The 18259-nt window shown below is 40.3% G+C and overlaps 1 protein-coding gene and 1 pseudogene across 1 annotated transcript in view; both read right to left on the reverse strand.

Annotated features, from left to right (window-relative positions):
* Positions 1-12268, reverse strand: LOC144329688 (uncharacterized; annotated as a pseudogene).
* The window catches only part of LOC114679366 (uncharacterized), a 37046-nt gene that overhangs the window by 2115 nt on the left and 16672 nt on the right, over positions 1-18259 (reverse strand). The gene's annotated exons all lie outside the window — the stretch shown is intronic.

The raw sequence follows: 18259 nt of genomic DNA on the forward strand, positions 1-18259 counted from the left end.
AAGAAGAGCAGTGATCATCATGAGACCTATCGGCCCCTACAGCCACATCCTCCCTTAGAGTTTTGACAAAATACTCTTATACACCATCTGATTTAACGACACCAACAGCTGTATAATAGGTGTTGTCACAATCTTTTAGGGACTGAGAGGGATTGATATCATAGCTAGAAAAAAAAAAAGAAAAAGAAAAAGGCAATACGGGAACTTTGAAACTCAGTCTTCTGACTCCAAGCTCTGGGGTCTTGCCAAGAATCAGCAGCTGCCAGGGACCAAAGCCAGAGGCAGAGGTAGAAAAGTAAACATTAAGTAGGCAGGAACCGTATGCCCTGCGGTTTAGAGTCATACATCCTCACACGTCTGTTAGTGTGAAGAAGTGCACCAGTACCTCTCAAACTTCTATATCAATGTATCCTCACGGCAGAAGGCAGCCTTTCTGTAAAATCCCGGAATTTATCAGAAAGAGGACTACCCAGTCTCATTTCAGAGAGAAGTCTGGTATTCTCTTAGAAACCTATGTGACTGTCATCCCTAAGTATATTCATGTTTTTTCTCTTGATCTCAAGAGAATCAAGGGAAACTGATGCTTCAGAAAGATGTCTCACATTTATCCTGTGGCATTCAAAGTACCCCAGGTCGAGATAATATGAGGAAGAGTCAAGCTGTCAAGTTCAGTTTCCCAAGATCTATTCCACAGAAGATGAGCAAATCTCACTTCAGAGACGACTGACTGAAGGGCAGTCTGGTCCCAGAACCATGGAGAATTAGAATATGAGGTGGAGAACTCAGAAAAAAACGTTAAAATCTCTCTGGAAAGTAGAAGCCTGGGAGAAAACCAAACCAAACCCATTCTCCCATTGCCACATGGAGGTACGGTCAAAGTTTTGCGCTCACAGGGGAAGTGTAGGCTTTTCCCCCGTCAAGGTCGATGTTAAGGGAGTGAGGCAGCCTGGAACCTTTTGCTCCTAGGTCCCACAGTCTCCATTCCCTTTCCAGTTGTAAATTTGCACTGTGAGCAGAGGAACCAGAAATGGGGTGAGAACACTTAGGGGACTGGGTCATAAGATCAAAGGCCGGTCTTCCAGTAATGACAGTTTCCAGGCAGACTGTGACATCACTACATTCCACTCCTCCTGATTGGGGGGAGGGACCACATCAGCGCAATGTCCGAGTTACCACTCCACGATGGGGGAGGGAAACACAGGGTTGAGACCCAGGTCCTTGGAGACGCCAGTGCAAAGAGCCCAGGGAGGTTAACCTTGAGGCAGCAGGAGAGGAGGGCAGAGTCTGCAGCAGGGAACTCCAGGAGTCACCAGCCCAAAGTCACCCAGGGATGACTGGCGAGGGTGGGGCCTGGGGCTGGGGAACCCAGGTTCTTGGACACAAGAGCGCAAAGAGCCCAGGGAGGTCGAGCTTGGGTCGGCAGGAGGTGAGGGCCTAGTAATGGAGAGGGGAGCCCCAGGAGTCACCCGCCCAAAGTCACCCTGGGGTGATTGGCGAGGGCAGGGACTGGGCTGATGCTGAAGGGGCAGGGCTGACTGACAAGACTTTTGCGGGGGGAGTCCAGAGGCACCTGCATTGGAGGGCCCTGTCCAGTGTACCTCAGCAGTGATATGGGCTCTGGCAGCAGTCTTGTCGTCGGAGGGGATCTGTAGCTGGGTTGGGGGCCATGACCTGGTGCGTTTTTACCTTTTTCTTGGCTGCGGCCAATCTGTTCTGTGGAGTTTCTTCTGCCATCGTGGGGCGGGAAAGGGAGGTGGGGTTGGGGCCACAACAGCGAAATCCCAGCGAGCACTGATCAAGACCTCCAGTCACCTACCAGGCAGCTGTGTGACTGAGCCACAGGAGTGGTAACCAGGGCACCAGTAGAATGTAGAATAGGGGCGTGGCCTTAATGCTCCAAGCCTATTGGTCAAGGAGAACCATGAAAGGGAAAGGGGCGTGGCCAGGCAGCAGTGTGTCCAGAAGGACCCCTGACTCATAAGGAAAGCTACTCATGCACCTGCTGTTCCCACCCACTCTGAAAGAGAGGAGGGGCTGCCCACTCTGGGAGAGGGAAGGGGCCTGCTTTTGCTTTAAAAGCTTTAAAACTTTAAAAAATATATGTGTGCATACTTTATATATAGATGTGTGTCTGTGTGTGTGTATCTATGTGTTTATCTAGAGCTGTCTTCATTACCTAGTTTCTATGCAAGGTCTATGGTTTTGGCCTATATTTTTGGCCTATCTTCAAATACAGTACAAAATTATCAGTATTACCTGAACTGAGACACAGATCATATAAAAATGGAAAATCCATAGCATGCTTGATGATTAATGAAGCAGACTATATTATTCAACATTCCAATAAGATAATCACAATGATTTCTGTTTTTTGGAAAAACGTTTCTCTTATGCTCCTACGTTATTGTTAAGACTTTCTTTTTTCCTCAAACAAGAAGCATGTTTAATATCTGGAAAAACGCATGCAGGGGCCTTTGAAAACAGTATGTTGAGAATAGATAGGGCTCAAGGACAGTATCTCCAATTGAACTTTTAATGAACTCCCGTAGGTGCCAAGAAGGCGGGCAGATAAGGAAGAGCATAGAAACAAGGAACTGAGTAGAAGGTTACATCTGGGAAAAGAAAGTTTGTTTTGCATTGTGTTCTTTCTGCTGACGTGGGGTTTATGGAGTATAAATAAAGTGAGGCGGAGGCTCTGAGTGCGGCTGCCATGTTCTCTCTTTGTCTTTGTCTTTTGTGTCCTTTCATTCTCCACCACCCCCGGCACGGACCCCAATAAGTGGCGCAGCGAGCAGGGTGCACGAGTGAGTAGGGGAGAACAAGAAGGGGAACCCCCTAGGAGCGGGTAAAGCCCGGATATTGTTAAGGGGAACCTTCTTAAGCTTTCATTATGGGAACTCCATCTCTTGGACCCTGAGCAGGGCTCAGAGTATTTATGGCTCTTTCTAGGACTGTTGCTGTCTATAGGAGTAGAAGTGAAAGAAAAAGACTATGAAGCGATCGCTTGCCCATGTTGAACAACATTGTTATTGGTTTCAGTATCAGACTAAGGTGCAGCTGAATTGGAAGGAATGGTTACAAGGAGTAAAAGCTTTGCTTAGAGCTCACCAGTTAGGGGATACTATGCCTCTAAATTTGTGGACCTTGTGTAACTCTATCACTCAGGCATTAGAGTTACTTGAGACTGATTCAGAGTGTGGTGATGTAGCCACAGGAGAAAAGGCATCTGAGGATTTGGGAAAAAATAAAGCTGAAATGGAGCCCATTTGTGCCAGGATAACAGAGTATAGGGGGAGTAGCAAAAGGTGGAGAAGAGAAAAAGCCAGCTCTTCCTTCTTCTAAGGAGAATTCTGACATGCAGCGTAATATGGGAATGCTTCAACAAATATTACAGATACATTCTTCTAATTCACCTTTATGAGCTTTCCCTGTTTCTTTTCCTTCTGCCCTGTTAGAAGAAGATTTTCCAGTGCCTTCTACCCCCCAGCTTCCTTACCTTTGTCTGGCAAAGTTTTCTCAGTGCCTTTCCCGCCATTGGGGGAGGGAGATAAGGAAAAAATAAGAAAATTTAAGGAGCTGGATCTGTTTCCAATTATTCATGCTTCTTTTGCTCCTAATGTTCAGTTTCCAAATGGTGGCAATAATGTCCAATTTAATGCCTTACAAATTAAATTTTTGAAAGAAATGAAAGCTGCCATTTCTAACTATGGACCTCAATCTCCTTTTATCCTTGGTCTTCTTGATGCTTTTTCATCAAAAAGTTTGATGATTCCTATAGACTGGGAGGCTTTGGGGAAGGCTTTTCTTGATCGTTCTCAGTGGTTACAATTGCACAGCTGGTGGATGGACAAGGCACCTGTACAGACTAGAAAAAATGCTACGTGTTATTTCCCAGGACCCACTGAGGAACAACTCACAGGCACAGGTCAATATGCTACTCTTAATGCTCAGGCTGGCCTAGATGATGTCACCCTTACTCAAATCAAGACTTTGTTTTTAAGGGCCTGAAATAAAATAGAAATAGCAAAAAAAAATCTTCCCTTTCCTTTGTGAAGATTTTACAGGGCACAAATGAACCACATCCAGATTTCGTAGCCCGTTTTCAGGATGCTGTCTTGAAAACTGTGGGTGTTGGCCCTGCTTCAAAAATTTTGTTACAAACATTGTCTTTTGAAAATGCTAATGCTGACTGTCAAAAATTGTTGAGATCGTTAAAGGCCAATGGGGCCAATTTAGATAAATATATTAAAACTTGTGTTAGTGTTGGAGGGGCTATTTATAATGCTCAATTATTTGCTGGAGCTTTGTCTAAAGCCTTAAAAGGAAATAACAAACAAGGTGTTTGCTTTCAGTGTGATAAACCTGGACATTTCAAACAAAAAAAAAAAGTCATAAAAAATTAAACACTTTTATCCCTCAAGGCAGAAAGCTGCCTTCAGAGGTGTACAAATGTTGTGGTAAAGGTCGACATTGGACAAATAAATGTCGTTCCAAAACTGATAAAAGTGGAAATTTACTGTCTCCTCTCCTGGGAAACGGGAGCCGGGGCCCACAGGCTTGGGGCCCCAACAATTACAATACAAGTCTACTACAATACCCAGTGAGCAATGGCCTACAACATCAAGGAATGAATTCAAGTCCTCCTTAAGGATCCCACACCTTACCCCAGTTTCTCAGCTTTATGCGGCAACTAAGCAGAGCACTGCTGCTGACTTAGCTATTACTCAACCTTATACCTTGTCTTCTAATAGAGGAGTATATAAATTAGCTATTAGAGTGTGTGGCCCTTTGCCAAAAGAACATATAGGACTTTTGTTAGGTCAAAACAACAGTGCTATACGGAAGTTAATGATGATTCCAGAAATCATTGATCCTGATGTTACTAATAAAATTCTTATTATGATACAAATCTCATAATTTATACGTCTAGAGGCAGGGGTGCATATTGCACAGTTACTTTTATTGCCTTTTTTTTCGTGGTTATTTGGAAAGATATCTGGACAAAGAGAGTTTGGTAGCACAAGAAAAACTGTTTTTTGGGAAACTTTAGTTTCTAATCACAAGCCCTTATGTTCATTGCACATTAATAGAATAGTTTTTAAAGGGTTAATTGATATGGGGGTGAAGATGTCTATCATTTGTTTAAATTAGTGGCCTATACAATGAGAAAAAAAGACAAATTTCAGTTATACTCACTGACTTGGGTGCCGCTTCTGTGGTTTATCAAAATGTAAAACCTTTAACCTGTGTCGGTCCTAAAGGTCAACAAGGTCAAGTGTTTTTTTTTTTTTTTTTTTAAATATATTGTCCCTATCAATATTAATCTTTGGGGACAAGATCTTTCACAACAATTTGGTGCTTTTTTAAACATTCCTCATATTTCCTCAGCTGCCAAAAATATGATGTTCAAAATGGGCTACAATCCTTTAAACTCATAGCCACTGTTCACCAGCCTCAAGTTTTATAATTAAAGTGTAAAACGACCACTCCTATTTAGGTGAAACAGTGGCCATTATCTAAAGAAATACTTAGGACTTTAAAAGAGTAAGTCAAAAAACAAATGGCCGAGAGGAATATAAAGTCAAGTATTTCTGCATAAAATTCCCGTCTTTGTCTTGTTTTTAAAACTATAAATGTTTACATTCAACCTAAAAAAAGTTTACAGCCTGGTCTTCCTAATCCTGCCCTCAGTTACAACATCTTTTTTCTATTCTAGAAAGAGACAGTCACTTGGACAACTCACGTCATTTAACTCCTTTGGCTTTACAGAAACTCCAGCTTACAAAAGAGCAACTTCAAAAGACCCATTTACATTATATCCTTCCCGACGTTCCCCTTTCCCTTTGTTTATTTCATACTTTACATTCTCCCACAGGAATGATTCATCAAACTAATCGGCCACTAAAATGGATCTTTTTGTCCAACTGTCGACAACTTTGGGGAGGAGATCCTTCCTTAATTATTTCTCAATTCACTCATAGTCAGATCACTTATCTTCTTGCAACTTCTGATTCTTGGCAAGTTGCTTGCGCACCATTTGTTGGACAATTTTCTACCTAATATCCTAAGTCTCTAATCTTTTCATTTTTTAGGCAACATTCTGTGTTGCCTTTCTCACCAATATCTGTATTTCCTGTTCAAGGTCCTACCTTTTTTACTGATACTAGTAGCAATGGTAAGGCTGAATATTAGAGTGTTCATTAATCTCGAGTTACAGTTTATCCTTATCCCTCGGTACAACAAGAAGAATTGTTTGCTATTCTCATGGTCTTACTTGATTTCCCTACTACTAGTTGTAACATTGTTAGTGATTCTCAATACGCCGTTTATGTTATTTCTTATATTTCTCAGGCCACTTCACCTCTTTGTGCTACTTCTTCTCTTCAAAAACTCTTTTCTTTGTTATCCTCTACTTTGAGCCAATGTCGAGCTCCTTTATTCATCACCCATCTTCGTTCTCATTCTCAACTTCCTAGACCATTATTAGTTCATGCTAATACTCAGATTGATTCACTTTTAATCGGCCACCTACAGGCTGCAGAACAAGAATATGCTCTATATCACACTAATAGTTCTGGCCTTCAACGACGGTTTCATTTAACTTATAAACAAGCTCGTTCTCTTATTCGAGCTTGTCCTTCCTGTGCTCCTCTGAGCATTCCATCCTTCCATCCTGGGGTTAATCCACGAGGTACTCAAGTTAATCAAATTTGGTAAATGGATGTCACACATGTCCCTTCTTTTAGATGATTAAAATATGTTCATCATACCATTGATACCTTTTCTCATTTTCAATGGGCCACTCTGTTGCCATCTAAAAAAGCTAATTCTGTTATTACACATCTCTTAGCTTGTTTCACCATCATGAGCATTCCTCTTATACTTAAAACTGATAATGCCCCTGCCTATGTCTCTCGTAAATTATAAGTTTTCTTACAGCAATACAATACTCAACATATCACCGGTATCCCGGGCAACAGTCAAGGTCAAACCATCATTGAGCGCACAAATTTAACCTTAAAAACTCAACTGCTAAAACAAAAAGGCGGAAATGAGCCCCCCAGAAACCAGATTCTGAAGGTTCTTTTTACCTTAAATTTTTTGAATCAATGGAGACAATTGCAAGACTCTGCTGCCGTAACCCATCTTTCCTCACCTCCCTCGGTGATAGTCCCCGCTGACAATTTAAAGGTTTGATATCCTAATGAAGAAGGTAAGTATGTTCAAGGGCAAGTTCTAAAACAGGGATGGGGCTATGCTCTTGTCCTTACAGGGAGCGGACCTGAGTGGTTTCCTACAAGGCAATTGAAACCCTGTTAAAAAGAAAACTGGATTCAGCATGCATCTCTTCCTTTGTTGGATGTGCCTCGGCGGGGGACTTATTTCCCTTAGTGAGGCTTTGTATGAATATTGGACTTATATTCCCTTTCCACCCTTGTATCAGGGAGTCGCTTGGGGAGAGGCGGAAATTAAGGTTTTCAACAATGACACTACTTAGATGCCGTCCCCCTATATAGACAAGGATAACATAGAACGGGAAATGGGAATCATAAACAGCACATACCAATTTGGAGTGGAAGGACTTCCGATATGCATGGGAAATAGTCCTCATTGTCTCCGAAAATCGCATAAAGCCTGGGCTGTTCGCTATAATCATAGTCATGTGGCTGCTAATACTGTTATCATTGTAACTAGAAGCTTTCAGTATAATCATACTGTATATAGTAATGAGACTATTCCTAGTTCCTTACCTTTTTGTCCTATCCCAGAGGTTTCCTCTAATATTGAGGTGCTGGAGTGGCAACAATGTCGGGGAACTAAACCTCAGATTTTATTAGAATACAATGGGATGCAAATAACTGATTGGAGTGTGCACGGTGATTTTCAAACAAAATTTAGTCACATACCTTTAAAATGGCACCGGGTAAATAAAAGTATTGCTGCTAATGGTAATGAAACCTTGGTATGGTGTGAAGGAGGCCTGTCGCCACCTATGCCTCATCTTAAACACTCTTTACAAGTACAGAGTCATCTTTGGAAGTTGTTAGCTGCAGGCAATGCTATTAGCACTTTTGTGGGGAATATGTCCCTTAATCTTTCTAACCCGAATAACTCCTTTCATATTCAGTTATATCGGAATACCTCTCGATATATTATTGCTTGTGTCCATAAGCCCTACCTATTATTAGCGAGGAATTTGACATGGGATAATGATACAGGGATTGTTAATTGTACAGATACGTGTACATTTTTGTATTGCCTCAATCATTCCTGGTGGCACAACTTTACTGGAGATATTTATATCCTCAGGGCTCGTAAAAAAATTTGGCTACCTGTTAACCTTACGCGACCGTGGGGGGCATCACCTCTTGAGACTTATATTTGGACTTCCCTCCAGCGAACCCGCCGTGCCCTTGGACTTATAATTGCCTCCATAATGAGCCTTGTCGCCATCGCCTCCACTGCGGCCGTAGCAGGGCTCGCTCTTCATCAAAACATACAAAATGCTGAATTTGTGCAACAATGGCACGAACAATCTCACCGATTATGGCTTCAACAATGAAACATTGATTCTCAACTTGCTGAAAGATTAGACAACATGGAGCAAGCCTTGACGTGGCTTGGAGATCAGCTCACTGTCCTCAGTACTCGAATAACATTACAATGTGATTGGAACTCCACTCAATTTTGTGTAACACCTGTGCCTTTTAATATCTCCCAGAATTGGACCGAAATCCAAAAATTATTAGTAGGCCATAAAAATATTAGTTTGGACATCCAAGAGCTCACTCAGAACATTTCCGATACATTTCCACAACAATTATATGTGTTGTCTGGAACGGTGACTCTGCAAGAGCTGGGTCAATGCCTTGCTGCCTTTAACCCATGGACCCAGATGAAAACATGGATTTCTACAATCTCTGGAAGTATATTGCTTTGGGCACTCGGATTGGGTCTACTTCTCTTGGTGATTCGATGCTCCCTCCGTCGCCTCCAAAAAACAAAAGAAAACACAGGAACAAATATGGACTACCTTTTTAAGATTGAGGCAAAACAAAAAGGGGGAAATGCAGGGGCCTTTGAAAACAGTATGCTGAGAATAGATAGGGCTCAAGGACAGTATCTCCAATTGAACTTTTAATGAACTCCCGTAGGCGCCAAGAAGGCGGGCAGATAAGGAAGAGCATAGAAACAAGGAACTGAGTAGAAAGTTACATCTGGGAAAAGAAAGTTTGTTTTGCATTGTGTTTTTCTGCTGATGTGGGGTTTATGGAGTATAAATAAAGTGAGGCGGAGGCTCTGAGTGCGGCCGCCATGTTCTCTGTTTGTCTTTGTCTTTTGTGTCCTTTCATTCTCCACCACCCCCGGCACGGACCCCAATAAATGACTTGGACCCAGGAGACGGAGGTTGCAGTGAGCCAAGCTCACAATCTAAGTCTCAGGCACATTAGGAGTTCTATAATAAAACACCAAGTAGATCAGAGTGTCCAAACCTACTAGAGAAGAAAAGTGACATCATTGGCTATACTTCCAAATTGCATTCAAAGGAAATTTAAGTTCTGAATTGTTTTCACCTTCATACTGCCAAGTGAATAGAATTCAAACAGAACACTCCATTCCTTCAAAGCCTCTAGCCAGGCACAGTTTTACTGTATTACGTCTTGCTTTCAATGGATATAAAGCAGAGTCCTGGTCGGCACATTATGTACACCTGCAAAGATGCAGAACTAAATGGTTCCATCTGTTCCGTATTAAAACAAAAGTCCTGTAAACCTTGGATGGTGAGTGTAATACTTCAGCACTAGCACCAAAACCTCAAAGATGAGAAGATACCAAGAACAGCAGTAGCAAACAAAACTAAACTCTCTGCCAGGAGCAGTAGTTCACACCTGTAATCCCAGCACTCTGACAAGCCAAGGTGGGAGGATTACTGAAAGTCAAGAGTTCAAGACAAGCCTGGGAAGCATAGGGAATTCTCATCTCTACAAAAAAAAAGTTTAAAAACAGCTGGGCGTTGTGGCACAGACCTGTCATGCTAGCTACTTGGCAGGCTGAGGTGGGAAAATTGCTTCTTCCCGGGAGTTCGAGGCTGCAGTAGCTATGATTATGGCACTGCACTACAGCCTGGGTGACAGAGCGAGACCTAGATAATTACATTCTCTCCTGCTCCTGTTTACACCAAAATCACTAAGTTAAAACGCTTTCAATTTGGCAGGATAAAAATTAAATGAAATGTGACTTTGGAGTCTGGAGGAAGTAAGAAGGAAGGAAGGGAGGAAGGGAGGGAGGGAAGGAAGGGAAGGAGGGAGGGATAGAGCAAGGGAGGAAGAAAGGGGAAACAGAAAAGGTAAAGAAAGGAAAGGAAAGGAAGAAGGAAGGAATGAATTAAAAGGAAAGAAAGGAAGAAAACAAAAAAAGGAAGGAAAGAAGTAAACGAAAGATAAAAGAAAAGAAGAAAAGGAAAAGAAAGGAAAGGAAAAAAGGAAAGGGAAGGGAAGGAAGAAAGAAAAGAAAAATAGAAATAAATAACAAATTACTTACTAGGAGAAAGTTTTAGCAACCTCAATGACAAATAAAAGGATTGTATCTTTAGCCTGTAAAGAAATCTTTAAAATTACTCAGAAAAAAAACCAAAAAACAAAAAACATTTTCAACAGAAAATGGGCAATGGAGAAACAGTCACTTCTCACAAAAATAAAAATGGCCAATAGATATATAACAAAGATTCAAAAGTATTAGAAATCAAGGAAATGCCATGAAAACAATGACATTTTCTGTATAAAGGCGCAAAGATGACAAATGGAATGGGGAACCTGGAGCTCTGTTCCTGTTGGTGGGAGTATAAACTGAGACACTTTTCCTGGAGAATAATTTGAAAATTTCTATTAAAGACCCTCAAAATTATTACCCTCCAGAAATTCTGCTTCTATGAATTCAGTCCAAAAATGCTTGCTCGACTCCATTAAAATGTATATGTAAGAAAATGCACCTCTGTGGCGGCAATGATAAACTTAATATACATCCGGCTATTAAAAATGATGATGCTAGGATATAATTCCTGTCACAGAAGTGTGCCCAAAATATAGTAAGTGGCAAAACACTATCTAATATGATTCTACTTTTGAAAATATTTACATGTATAAAAAATATAAAAAACAACACACCAGAATGTTTTGAGTGGCAAATTAAAGATTTTTCTTAATATTTGTCATCCAAATTCTGACAAAAAGAATGTGATTTCCTTTATAATCAGGGAGAAGTGTTATTTTCATTTATTTATCTTTAAATCTCTTTTCTTTTTCTTATTTTTCCTCCTGTATGTATGTATCCCAAGTAGGCTAGATCTCCTGCCTCTTGAGGGAATCCAGCCCATTTGTGGGAAGTGCACTACATACAGCTGCTCATCTTCCTTTTATTTTAAGAGATCTGGAGACCTTTTTTATTTCAAACTGTTTTATTGTTCTCAGAATATATGTTAATATATGAAATTGAGGAAAAACCAAAGGAAAGGCTGACTCCCTACCCTCCTGGGGCTACTCTTCCAATTTTTGCTGCTATTGTTACATATTAGTATTCACTGGGTACTAAAAAGATGGGCAGCCCCTTAGATCCTTTTTCCTTATCTCTTTCTCATAATCCTACTTCATTCCTTCATTCACTTATTTTTAAAAGGGTCATGTGTACAAATATATAGTTCAGAAAATTTCTAAATGTAACTATCTATGAAAGTATGCGGCAAAATCCCATTCACAGTCCTAGTCTCCTTCCACAGCCAAACACTTTTAATTGGTTTCTTATATATCATTTCAGAATTTATCTTTGAAAATACACATGTATATTCTTATTCTACTCTTCTCGCTCAACACAAAAAGTAGCATACCACACCTACGATACCACTCCTTCTTCCTTTTAAAACACACACACCATCAATCCGAGTTCTTCCACGTGAGTGCACAGTCTTTCTCATTCTTCTTTTCAGCTGCACAGTGTGCGTCATTTGGATGCACCACAGTTTACTTAACCAGTTCCTGTTGGCGGACACTGAAATCATCCCTATCATACTATTGCAAACAACAGTGTCAAGCACAACCACTTGCACACACCAAGTTCATTTCTGAATCTGCCTTTGATGAAGCCTCTGCTTGAATCACCACAAGGTCACAAGGCTGAAAACTTAGCCCCCTTTTTAGTTTTCATTACGTACAGCAGTATGTAGCAAAAGACTCTCTCGGGCAAAGCAAACATACTCTTTGGGGACGTACTTCATAACGATAAATGGATAAACAGAACACCAAGGAGAACCCATTCTATTTAACCATGCACATGTATGCATACAATATATGATATGCACAGAAAGTTTAAATAAATCCATCAAAGCATTAGGCACTGTCTCAGTATGGTGGATCTATGGAGTGCTTTGTAGACTGCCCTCCTTGTCTATCAATTCTTTCTAATTCCACAACAGTAAATATGTATACTTCTACAATATAAAATTTCAAAAAAGGCGAACTCATATTAAGCTGCATCTATTCCTTCAGTCTCTCCCACATTTGTATGGTGTTCCAGAGTGCTCAAACATCACTTCGTTAAAAACATTTAATTATTTTTCAATATAGAGTTGGCAGGGTCTTGCTCTGTTGACCAAGCTGGTCTTGAACTCCTAGATCCTCCTGGATCCCCTCACTTCCACCTCCCAAAGTGCCAGTATCACAAGGGTGAGCCATCCGGCCCGGCCAGCTTCATTTCAGAAATCTTTCCCCAGCACTCCATATATTACGAGTAATGCCTTACTTCTTCTTTAGATAGCACTTTAGTCATATCTCTATTACCTCACTTGTCACATGATAATCAGTTGCTCACCCATCCATCTCCCTTCATTGCTCATGAGCTCCTTGAGAAGAGTCTGATTTTCAGCACCTTGAACAGAGTGCGACACACACATGCTTCATATACAGAGAAGGAAATGATTTCACTAGAGTGTAATTACTCCCAGAATTCAATACCTGTATTTCTAAATTGTTCTAGATACTCTGCCAACAACCTGAGAATGTTATGTGTTTTCCCTAAAACTTATATCCATTACTGAGTGTCTACAGTCATAGCTAACTCAATTGTGATGTGACGTCTCGCCAAGCCCATTGATAGTTTTTTTTTGGTGACTTTTAATTGTAAGTTTTGATTTTGATTGTTTCCTTTTTGTTTTCTTAATCTAGCAGTGTTTGGTAAACTTCAACATCTCTATATCCCTGTGTCTTTGCACCTGCTGGTCTCTGCTTGGATTAATGTCTCAAGCTTTTACTCACCTGGAAAAAATTTCTACTCACCCTTAGAATCAGCTTAAATAGGCTGGGTATGGTGGCTCATGCCTGTAATCCCAGCACTTTGGGAGGCCAAGGCAGGCAGATCCCCTGAGGTCAGTAGTTCAACACCAGCCTGCAGTCTTGAACTACTTCAACATGGTGGAACCCCGTCTCTACTACAAATACAAAAAATAGCTTGGCGTAATTGTGGAGGCCAATAATCTCAGCTACTCGGGAGGCTGAGGCAGGATAATTGCTTGAACCTGGGAGGTGGAGGTTGCAGTGAGATGAGATTATGCAATTGCACTCCATCTTATGTGACAGAGTGACACTTCATTTCACACACACACAAAAAAGAAAGAAAGAAAGAAAGAAAGAGAAAGAAAGAAAGAAAGAAAAAAGCTTAAATAATAACTTCCCTGAGGAGCTTTTATGTCTTCCTATTCTTTCAGGAAGAGTTGAAAATTCCTCAACTTTTGAAACATTTGTGCCTCTTTAGTATGTATCAGGCACTGAATGAGTGCCTAGGATACAAAGATGAAACTGTAGACCCTGCCCTCATGGAGCTCATGGTCTAGTATGGAAAATAGCCATATGAAAAAATAATCACACTATAGTTCTTCAGAGCTCAAATCTTATCCCAAATACTGCTAAATTAATGTTCTGTGAGGGTTTGAAAGTACGAGGACCAGCGACAATATGGCTGCTTGGATGGCTTTCCATCCAAGTTAACATTCAGCCCTCATCACCAAAGGTCATACGTGTGTGTCTCTTCCTTGAAACCCACCAGGGCCTAACACATCATATCACCACCTTTGAAATTAGAAAACAGGCTCAGAAGTCCAAGAGCTTGACCAAAGTAACTCAGCTGGTAGGTAGCAGAACCAGGTCTGTATGATTCTTCTTCAATGTCCTGCCAGTTACATGGGCAAGTGGCCTCAAAATCAACAAAAGACAAGTAGAGGTTGACATGTGTCAACGAACAGAGGCTCAAAAGGAAGAGTTTATACACAAGAACAGAACAGAAATCTTCCGGAACTATGTCTGGGGATGTGAAGTAGGAGGGCACACACCAGGTTTCACCGTGGTCAAGTGAATCTATAATTCCAACCTGGGCCTCACCCGCTGAGCTCCAGACTTAGCTATCTGTCTTTCTTACTCTTACATAAATTCCACAGGGCAGGACCTTAATCTCTAGCTTGTTCATTACAGATTAAAGCAGAGCCTGGCTTATAGTAAGTACATAATAAATACATGAATGAATAAATAAACTATCAAAGAAGCTAAAGAAACATTGCACACTACTGGGGGAAAGGATTACCATGAAAACAGACCCTAGCAGTCACTCACAAATATAGTTGACCCTCATTATTTGTAAATCCCATATTTGCAAATTTATGTACTTGCTAAAATGTCTTTGTAATCCCCAAATTAAAACTTGTGGAGCTTTCAAGGTGACTCCTGGATAGACACACAGTAATGAAAACTCTGTCACTCCTTGCGCACGTCCCCAACTAAGGTCAAATAATGTGACCCTCTGTCTTCCTGTTTCAACTCTCCTACAAAGATGACCTGAGGACTGAGACAGTAGAGGACAGTGCAGGGTAGTGTAAGATGCTGTGGCTCTGGGGCCAATTGGACGGGGTCTGAATCATAACTCTGGCACCTGTTAGCGGAATGGCTTCAGGTAAGTCACTTAACACTTCTGTACTTCCTTTATTCTTCAATGATCAGGAGCAACGTACTCAAAGCCCAGTTTAAAGAAATGTTTCAGCAGAGGATTTACTGCGCTGGGGATTTAGCCCCTTCTATTCTTCTAAACTCACTGATTTCTGCTTGTATATCTTTAATCATTTCCCCATTCTGCTTTCCTTCAGGGTTTTTGATTGTCCTTTCTAAGAATGAGTTAGAGGCTTAATTCATTTTCATTCTTAATGACATAAGGATTTTAAGGCAATGAACATTCCTCTGAGCTCTCCTCTAGTTGCTAATACGTAAAGATTGCATTATTACTATTCTCTAGATATTCTGCAGTTTTAATTTCAAATCCCTGTTTGACCTAAGGGCTGTTTGCATGAATTGTAAAATTCCACCAATCTACATTTGTTTTCTGTTTTTGTTAGTAACTTATAGATTTAACTAAGATCAGAGAATGACATCTGTCCTTTTTCTACTTTTTAGTATTTGAGGTATTCTTCACTGAAAAAGATTAGCCTCCTGAATGTTCCAGATAGGAAGAAGGAGGTAGCAGATGAGAGAGCAGAGTAGATAGAAGTTTCATATTTTAATTATGGTTTAATTCTAAGCATTCTAAAATTTCATTGGATTTTTAAAGATTTTTTAAACTAGGAATTACAAGGGTGTTTAATTTCCAAATTCATGTAGCTTTTGGTTAATCTCTTCATTATTGACTTCTAACCTTAACTGCTTCATATTTAAATTATAAATTATATGGTGTGGATGGTACCAAATGTTTTTAAATCCTGTGATTTGCTTTACAGATTAGCATATAATAAAGGTTTCTCCCATGGTCCACAGATGCTCGAGAAGAATACAGAATATCTAACTATTGGGTACAGAGGTCTGTATTTGTCCACTATACCATGTCCGTTCACAGGGTATTCAAATCTATATATGGGCATTCTGTGTAAATTATTTATGGTAATCAGGGTATGTTGAAATCTCCAAATACCATGGCAGACTTGTCAATTTCTCTCTGTGGTTCTATCAGTTTTTCCTCTGTATTTTGAGGCTATTTTTGATAGGTACATAAACTATGAAAATTGCTACATCTTCCTAATTAACAGTTGTTTAGCATCAAGTCGTTACTAATGCTTTCTGTTTCAAAATCCTATTTTGTTTGAAACTGAAGCTCCTTCTCTTGTTTTGGTTAATGTGTACTGGCATATCTTTATCACTCTCTCTCCTTTATAAAAACTTTCAATCTTTTCACATCCTCATATTTTAAATATGATAGATTAAAACAACTGGATATTGTTTTATTACTTCCATCTGTCTAACTGGTAACTTTAGTCCATTTACATTCGTTGTGACTGATTTATGTGGACTTCCTTCTGTCACCTTTAGAATTTCTATTTCTCTCACTTTCCAATGTAGTTTTAATATTTCATCCTGGGATTCCATTAAGACATATTTCAGACCTCATTCTGATCTCCCTCTCCCCACCAACCCCACCAACTTCTGTCCTATCATTTGTCCTCGTGTCTCTCTGTGTAACATACAGACTTAATTTTGGAGATTTCACTTTTGGAGATAATCGTCTAACCAATTAATCCTTTCTTCTGGTGTCTAATCCATCCACTGAGTTTCTGATTTCAACAATTATATTGTGTATTTCTTTATTTCATTTTCTTCTGAGACAGAGTCACACTCTGTCACCCAGGCTGGACTGCAGTGGCACGAACCTGCAGCCTCGGCCTCTGGGCTCAAGTGATCCTCCCACCTCAGCCTCTTGATTAGCTGGGACTATAGGCAGGTACCACATACCCAGCTATTTTTTTTTTTTTTTTTTTGGTGGTGGTGTCAGGTATTGTTTGTAGAAATGAGTTCTCACCGTGTTGTCCAGGCTCATCTCCAACTCCCGAGCTCATGTCACCCTCCTTCCTCAGCCTCTCAAAAAGTGCTTGGATAAGTTCTATTTCATCAATTTTCCTTTCAGGTGTTCCTCATCACGCCTGGTGGTCTCACTGCTCACTAAGTTTTATGAGTCCCTGTTTTTTATATATATTAATGTATTTCACATGTAACTATTTTCTCACAATTCTAATATTTGAAGTCTGTGTTCTGCATCTGATAATTCCAAAACCTGCAGTCTTTGGGAAACATATTAGTCATTGTTTCTGACAATTCTGAAATATGTTGGGTTAACTACTTGAATGCTATGATTTCACTGAATTAGTAGTTGCCTGCTTTTAAGCTTTGGGAAGTTAGAGATGCTTCCCTACAAATGTATCTGTGTCTGCTTCTGATGAGAGCTGTGGACACAACTAACATGAGACCACTTTACCACCATGCCTAATCCTGACATCCTGTTGGATTATCTTGGAGAATGTCAGGATTACACAAGGTTCTCAAATTTGGCTGCCTAACCTTGCTCATTTATACACAGAAGACTAGACTGCTTAGTATAGGTGGTGACTCCCTTCCTCCTACCCTGGAAAAAACAAAACAGATCTCTCATCTGAATGTGATCACAGAAGAGGAAACTCTGAAGATGAATAACTGGAGGCTGTGGGCAGCAGGGAAAGACTGGTGTCTTTCCAGACCACAAAAATAGGTCAGAAGCTCCTCTAAAGGCTGTGTGCTCCAGGATTTGACTATTTAGCTCAACTACCAGTCCCTCCGTAAGAGTGAACGGAAGCTTCTTAGAGCACCATGTTGCCTTTAAACCACAAATTCTTGCTAAAAGTCATGGTCATGGTAAAAAAGCTACGGCTTTGGAAGGCTTTCTTGGTAATGTCCTAGAATTATGGTTACAGCCTGCGTTTCATGTTAACTAAACAGGAAATCAGCCTCACCAGTATCCTCCTGCCCTGTGCAGGCTCTCAGCTCCTCTTGGTTGGGCCTTGGGCTGCCAGATTGTCTGGTTTTAATCCTTGCTCTGCCACCTGTGACCCTGGACAAGTTATCTACCTTTAGTTACCTCATCTACAAGATGCAGATATTAGTAATACCCTCTTTTTAACTTATTAAGAGGATCAAAAGAGTTAATAAAAAGTAACAAATAAAAAGAATTGGTAAGTATAGGCGCAGAGGGGAAAAAAAGGAAAAATAAATCAATAAATGAATAAAGAAATAAAGAAATAATTAAAAAGACTAGTGTCTAGCACAGAAAAGTTCATCGGGAATTAATTCTATAACATGAACTCAATTTTGCAAAATTTCAGAGTACATATAACTTTTAACTTACTAGGGTATACATAGCGATAATAAGTTTA

This window comes from Macaca mulatta, chromosome 7, assembly GCF_049350105.2.
Source record: "Macaca mulatta isolate MMU2019108-1 chromosome 7, T2T-MMU8v2.0, whole genome shotgun sequence".
Classification (NCBI taxonomy): Eukaryota; Metazoa; Chordata; class Mammalia; order Primates; family Cercopithecidae; genus Macaca; species Macaca mulatta.